A 7,973-nucleotide genomic window follows, 5' to 3' on the forward strand; every position below is an offset into this window, starting at 1 on the left:
GACATTGCCAAGTGTTCCCTGGGGAGAGAGGCAAAATTACACTAGATTTCAAGATTTTATGAGTAACTGAGAGAGCCTTCTGTAAGCCCGTTTCCCACATGTCCTGTGGTATTTCTCACACTACTTTGCATTGCATGATAACTTTTAAGATCTTGTATGTCGTATCACAGCAGAACTGACTGTTGCATCTAAAAAGAATGTCTTCATGTCAGTCCTCGGGCTGACATTATTTATGGTAGGAGGCAGTCCATGACTGAGCAACTGAGCACAGCACAGCACACATTGGATGACATGGGGCTTCCCATGTGACTCAGCAGTAATGAATCCGGCTGCCATTGCAGGAGAGGCGGGTTCAATCCCTGGGTTGGGAAGATCCCATGGAGAAGGGAATGGCAACCCATTCCAGTATTCTTGCCTTGGAAATCCCATGGACCTAGGAGCCTTAGTGGGGCTACAGTTCATGAGGTCGCAAACAGTCGGACACAACTAAGCAATTAAACAACAGATTCCTTTCACTGCGTTAAGTTCAACACATAAATTCCAGAATTAAGGAAATCACTGAATCCTAATAATGTCTTTACTTTCAGAGTTTATAGACCTTGTACCGTACATGATCTTATGACAAAAATAATAGTGACAACAGCAGCTACTTTTCTCAGATATTCCATAAGAACCAAGCACTGTGCTGTAGGCATTAGGGTCATATTTAACCTTCACAAGAACCCATTCTGGGAGCCACTGTCTGTCACAGCTTTAGCAAAAGAGAATTCTCAGAATAGCATCTGATTCCCAGAGGAATGGGTGATTTGCCTGAGGTCAGCCATTCAGTTGGAGAAGGCAGTGGCACCCCACTCCAGTACTCTTGCCAGGAAAATCCCATGGCCGGAGGAGCCTGGAGGGCTGCGGTCCATGGGGTCGCTAAGAGTTGGACACGACTGAGCGACTTCACTTTCACTTTTCACTTTCCTGCATCGGAGAAGGAAATGGCAACCCACTCCAGTGTTCTTGCCTGGAGAATCCCAGGGACAGGGGAGCCTGGTGGGCTGCCGTCTATGGGGTCGCACAGAGTCGGACACGACTGAAGCAACTTAGCAGCAGCAGCAGCAGCAGCCATCCAGCAGGGGAACGAGAAGCATCAGGAAACCACAACTCTAACTCTGAAGCTTAGGTTCTGGTTACTCTGAAACCTCCTGGCTTAAGGATATCAGAGGCTATTTATTAAGCACCTGGTCCTTTTACCAAAGTCGTGAGTGTAACCTTGATAATGGAGCAAATTGTTGAAAAGTCAAAGTGCTCAAAGGGATTGAGCTTAGTAAAGATGACTTCACATCCCGCATTTAAGCTTTATGCAAACATTAAGTATAACGTTGTAGAAAAAAAAGTATATTGTGACATCTTCATACTTTATCCAGTAGTTCATGATTCTGTTTCTACACAGGAAAATAGTAGAAGATACTAGAAGGTGTTATACCAAATCAAGAAGCAGTATTATTATATCCTTGTGCTAGGATGACCAATGATTTCTGGCCTCATCATTTTGCTTAATCATGTTTTAAAAATTTTCAGCTAGAAACATGTATTTTATACACACATACATGCACAATTTTAAGGAAAAAAAGTGAAGCCTAAGATAGCACAACAGACAGTAAAAGGGAAGCCAGATACTTAATGAATTCAAGTTGGATTAGATTCTAGAATACAGAAAGGACTTGCAGATGTGATTACAAAACCACTGTCAGCAATCTTAAAGAAATCAGAGACTGGGATCAAGGCCAGGGAATTGGAGACAGGAATAATGTTATTCCAGTTTTCAAAAATGAGAAAAATGTGGGTTCTAAAAGCTAGAAGGCAATGGATGTGGTATTCAGAACCCAATCATTAAAACACACCCTTTGCGAACATTCGGAAAAGACAGCTTAGCCATCAATGGCTGAGAGTCTAAGGAAGTTGAAGTCACGTTGGCCTAACTATATTTTCTCTTTCAGTTGTTTTTGATTGATCAGTAAAGTACTCCAGGTATCACACAGTTTGATTCCAACAGGAGCATTTGATTAACAAATACATGTCTTTTGTTGTGGAAAGCCTGGGCTAGATGATAATTTGATGAGTTGGGTGCAAGCCTAACTGAATTATCCATAATAACTACCAGTGACTGTACATTACCCAAGAAAGGTGCTGGGCTAAGCCTTTGAACACACAGCCTCCTCAGATGGATGCCATGGTTATTCCTCTTTTCAGAGATGGGGAAACAGAGGCTTGGAGAGGCTGTCCTATTTTGGAAGATATGTAAATAGCAGAGTTGGGACTGGCGCTTTTAATTACCTCTCCATATTGTCTTCCTAGTAAATACATAGAGATTTATTCAGTATGAGGGTTGCAGTTGCAGGGTGAGTCTTCATTGCATGCAGTATATTGCTCAATGACTCCTAAGAGACTGCAAGACTGACAGTTGTCAAATTCCAGATGACATACAGCTGGCATTATCCACCTCTGTCTTCAGAGTCACTTCCTGTCCTTTGGTTGTAGGAGTGGCCACTACAATGTGTGGGACTGGGACGGAGAACCCGAGAGGCATGGGCCTGGGGAGAAATCACACTCCAATCTGCTTTTTCCAAAAACGCATTTACTAAGGTCAGCGTGAAGTTCAACCTTTTCAGTATTTTCCATGGACATTTGGCCTGAATAAGAAAGAGGCTTTTGGCCTATTTATTTCTCCACTTCTTTCAGTTGAAAATAAATCTTTGGGGGGAAAACATCCTCTGGTTCTGAAAATAAAAGATTTGTTTCTTTTTAAACTTTCCCCTCCAAGTACTATGTTATGCAAGTTAGAAAGGAGGAGAAAGCAGAAAAGAGAGAGAAAGAGGGAAGGGAGGAACAGGAAAGGGAAGGAGAAGGAAAGAAGGAGAAGAAGAAGACAGCAGGAAAAAAAGAAAGGTGAGAGAAACAAAGAATGAGAAAAAGAAACTGCATTGTGTATTAAAATCAGATTTCTCTTTAAGGCAGCAGAGAAAATGAAAAGGGTTACAAGTTTCCCCAGCTGTTTGGTCTAGATGCAGTGTAAACAAGCCGGCCCCCCATCTGGCCCCCAGGAAGCTGTGAATCTCAGTGGAGCCTGAGCGCCTGCTTGGCCAAACTGCCCTGAACCCTCCCTGGGCCCCTACTTGCTGAGTCAGCAGGAACAACCAAGGGACTTTGACTGTTTCCCATTTTCATTCGTCTGAGCGTCAAATAGCAGAGTATGCAGGTGAAGGGTGATGTCCTGGAACAATCAAGGTCAGCTCCGATTAGGAAATTGGGACACAGATTGCAGATCCTTCCTGACTCTGCAGAGCTGAGTTTGTGGGGAGATTATTCTTAGCTGGCGTTAGGAAATGTGCACCATGAAGATTTGGCCAGGCATATAACCCAGTACTTGTATTCTGGGCTTTATTTATTTTCTTCTCTATCAAGACTACACCCTGGCATATTTGCATCTGTGAAACGTGCTGCAGCCATAAAGAAAGATTGTATAGACTACAGGGCAATGGTACTTGCCAGGAACAGATGCCTGCAATGTGTAGTTTGTAAAGAGCCCAAGTGTAATAAGACACAGATAGCATCGGTTATCTCTAGGTAGTAGGATTGCAGGGGATTTTTAAATTTTATATATTTCTGTATTGTTTGTATTTTTATACTCATAATTATAGCTATGTATGTGGAAGGTTTCCTATGTGGTGGGTACCATGCCAAGTATTTCATGTGAATCATCTCATTGGCTCCTTGCTAGAGACCTTTGAGCAGGTACTATAAGCATCCTATTTTATTGATGAGGCAACGTAATTAAGACCCTTGCTCAAGGTTATGCAAGCCACAAAATGCCAGAAAATGAGACTGAAACCCATAACCCACACTAAAGCCTATTGTCTTAAGCACCATATTATACCAGTACTTTTTTTTTCTGAAAACAATAATTAAAACGTATCCTGACAATTGGTTGAGTCAATTTCTGAACAGAATACAGCTATTTAAAATGAATTGGTTGACAGTTACTGATGGTGACAAAATGTTCCTAATGTTCTATTATGTGAGAAGGCACGTTACAGGTCTCATTCCATGTAAACTCGCGTGCCCAAGTGCACCCTTAGGAGACAAGTATCTCTGTTGATGTGTTAACTGTGACTTTCAGTGTGGGGATGGGGATCATTTAAGACTTTTGATTTCTAGTGGTTTAACATTCTCAGTGATTTCCCAGATGGCCCTAGTAGTAAAGGATCTGCCTGCCAACGCAGGAAACCCAAGAGATGTGGGTTCAATCCCCAGGTGAGGAATATCTCCTGGAGAAAGAAATAGCAAACCACTCCAGTGTTCTTGGGAAATCCTATGGACAGAGGAGCCTGGCGGGCTACATTCCATGGGGCTGCAAAGAGGCGGACACAACTGAGCACATGCACAAACAGCAAGAACAGTCTGTATAACAGCAAGTAGCACTTTCGTAGTAAGCAAAGGACCGCAGCCTCTCCACCTGCCTTCCTGACACCCAGCACAGCTGCCTAAATGCCTCCCCTCCCCATTCCTTTCGCCAACTTGTGCAACAGTAGCTTGTCTTTCTTTTTCCTTTTCCTGGGGCCTGCAGCTCCCTGGACTGGCCTTCTTTGGCCAGACTCTGAGTTGGTGCTTTAGAGACAAGAAACAGAAACTGGCAGATAACTTGCCTCCTGAGTTACCCACCTCTGTTTTCTTTGCTCCCTGGGGCAGCTCACAGAGGTCAAAGGCTGGCTTGTTGAAAGGGGCTTGTTAGAGATAAAGATTCTTGACTTCCAGGGCTCAGTGGACAGGGTGTGGCCATGGGATAGCTGGAATTTTGAAAGACATGTCAAAATTTCTGCAAAGGCTTCCATGAGAAGCAGCTGGAAAATGTCTCTCACGCCTGAAGGGGAGGTCATGTACCAGACAACAAGGCTCAGTGCAAACCAGGTGCCCTCCCTTCCATGCAATGCCCTTTGCCTGAAATCCATTCATTCATTCAAGAACTACTTATTGAATGCCTTCTATATGTAAGATATAGCTTCAGATACTTGGGAGTCAGTGGAAAAAACTGACCAAAGTCCTTGTCACTGCTACACTTGGCTTTCTAAGCTTTCCACCATCTTATCTACTTAGAAAATACCACCTCATGCTTTAAGATCAGAATTTTAGGTTCAACCTGGAGAGTTCTATGATAACTTAGGGGAAAGCATTAGACCCACTTTTCTCAGATTCCGTTATATTTAATCGGCAGTGATTTTTCTATTATATAACTTATTGTACATGTGTGTGCTTATGTGTAATGTAATTGTTTCTGTGCATTTTTCTCAAAGACCATGAACTGAAACATCTGGGGTCAAATTCATTTTCCATCTCTCCAATTGCTGTGAGACACTTAAATTTAGTTTTTACTTAGTCTAGTTTTTTCACCTATGTCTTTGAAATATTAATATCTAACTCAAAATATTGTTGTGGGGTTTACAAGAGAAATGAAAAACTGTTTATGCCAAAACATGTATGTGAATATTTAAAGCAGCTTTATTCATACAAATCCAAAACTGGAGGCAAGCCACATGTCTTCTGACTGATGAATGGATCATCAAACTATGCTACATTTGTACTATGGAATACTACTCAGCAATAAAAAAGCTGATACAGGGAACAACATGGGTGAACATCAAACACATTATGTTTTTTAAAGTATATAATGTAACAGTTTTATTATTTTCACAGAGCTGTGTGTCCATCATTTCAGCCACTTTTAGAACATTGCAGTATGTGCCCGCCCCCTCACCAAAAAAACTGGGACCATTTAGTTGTCATCCTCCACCAAATCTCCATCTCTCAGTCTTTGTGCCTCTAGAGATTTGCCTATTCTGGAAATTTCATATAAATGGAGTCAAACAATATATGACTTTTTGTTACTGGCATCTTTCAGTTCAGTTCAGTTTAGTCGCTCAGTCGTGTCTGACTCTTTGCAACCTCATGAATCGCAGCACACCAGGCCTCCCTGTCCATCACCAACTCCTGGAGTCCACCCAAACCCATGTCCATCAAGTCGGTGATGTCATCCAATCATCTCATCTTCTGTCGTCCCCTTCTCCTCCTGCCCTCAGTCTTTCCCAGCACCCAGCATATTTTCAAGCTTCATGCATGATGTGGCATGTATCAGTAACCTTTGCCTTTTTATTCCTGAATAATAGTCTATTGTATTGATATACACCATTTTACTTATCCATTCATTAGTTGATAAATATTTAGATTGTTTTAATTTTTGACTATTATGATTAAGAGTTGGACTGTGAAGAAGGCTGAGCGCCGAAGAATTGATGCTTTTGAACTGTGGTGTTGGAGAAGACTCTTGCGAGTCCCTTGGACTGCGAGGAGATCCAACCAGTCCATTCTGAAGGAAATCAGCCCTGGGATTTCTTTGGAAGGAATGATGCTAAAGCTGAAACTCCAGTACTTTGGCCACCTCATGTGAAGAGTTGACTCATTGGAAAAGACTCTGATGCTGGGAAGGATTGGGGGCAAGAGGAGAAGGGGACGACAGAGGATGAGATGGCTGGATGGCATCACTGACTCGATGGACGTGAGTCTCAGTGAACTCCGGGAGTTGGTGATGGACAGGGAGGCCTGGCGTGCTGCGATTCATGGGGTCGCAAAGAGTCGGACACGACTGAGCGACTGATCTGATTTGATGTATAAGTTTCATGTTTTCAGTTTTAGAAAAAATGTACAAACACACATATATATAACTGAATCACTGGACTGTACACCTGAAACTAACACACTGTAAATGAACTATACTTCAGTTTTAAAAAAATGCATGTATATGACACCAAAACACCAGCAACAATGCAAGCAATAGACTGAAAAGAAAAAAGACAAAACACATGTTAAGTGAAAGAAGACAGAATCAAAAGGCCACATACAGTATAATTCCATTTATATGACATCCTGCAAAATACAAAACACAGCAGCAGAACAAGACTAAGGGGCTGAAGTGAGTGGTGGGTAGTCCTACATACGGGTAAAATGAAACCTTTTGAGACGATGAGCTATTATCTTTATAGCAGTGGTTATACAACTGTATTCGCTGAACCAAACTCATAGAATGAGCACTGTAGAACTGTGTTTAATGGATGGATGGATGGATAATTGGAAGGAAAAAAAGGAAGGAAGAAAAGGTGCTCAATTTAAAACTTCAGGGGATTTAATGCCTCCGAACATTTCCAATAGGAAATAGAAATAAATTCTTCTCCAATACTTCTCATGGCCTCCCCAAAATATAATCCCATGATAACCTGATACCAAGTGTTCACCAGCTCAGTAGTGCCCCCTCAAATTTGCTTTCACTTCTTCCTTACTGTGATCCATTTTTCCTCACTTTTGTTCCTCCACAATGCACTGCATTGATTTCCTAATAAAAGAACACAACACCTTTTGCTCCAGGCTTTGCTTTCAAAGGAGCTTAAGGTAAAACACTAGGCATGGGTGTAATTAGGTTCTTGCCAAGAGAAATGGGAGCAGAAATGATGTGTGCTACATTTAGATCTGAGCCCTCTGCCTTCGGGTATGCTCTCCTTCATTCTCCCTCTTACTGTGTCAATTCAAATATGGAGACCCCCTAAGAGATGGCAGCACAGCCATATGGAAGGAACTTTTTGGTTTCTGGATGATCCTGTGGAGAAAAGAAACGGCCAGCCTGGACAAATCATCCCAGAACTGTTAGATGAGAAAGAAAACAAGCTCTGTATTTTTTAAACCACAGTATTTTGGGGGTCTCTTTGTTAAAGCAACATAACCTTTACCTAAACAAATATAGGGGAGTCATATGGTTTCTCAAGCACTCTCTCTGATGATGACTCTTCTAAAAACATGGTGGTCACACATATTATCACTGAAATTGTGACACTTTTAAGGGTTAAGGAGATGCTATATTAATACTAATGATTTGGGTGTGAGAG

Source organism: Bison bison, unplaced genomic scaffold (assembly GCF_000754665.1).
Source record: "Bison bison bison isolate TAMUID 2011002044 unplaced genomic scaffold, Bison_UMD1.0 scf7180017864304, whole genome shotgun sequence".
NCBI lineage: Eukaryota > Metazoa > Chordata > Mammalia > Artiodactyla > Bovidae > Bison > Bison bison.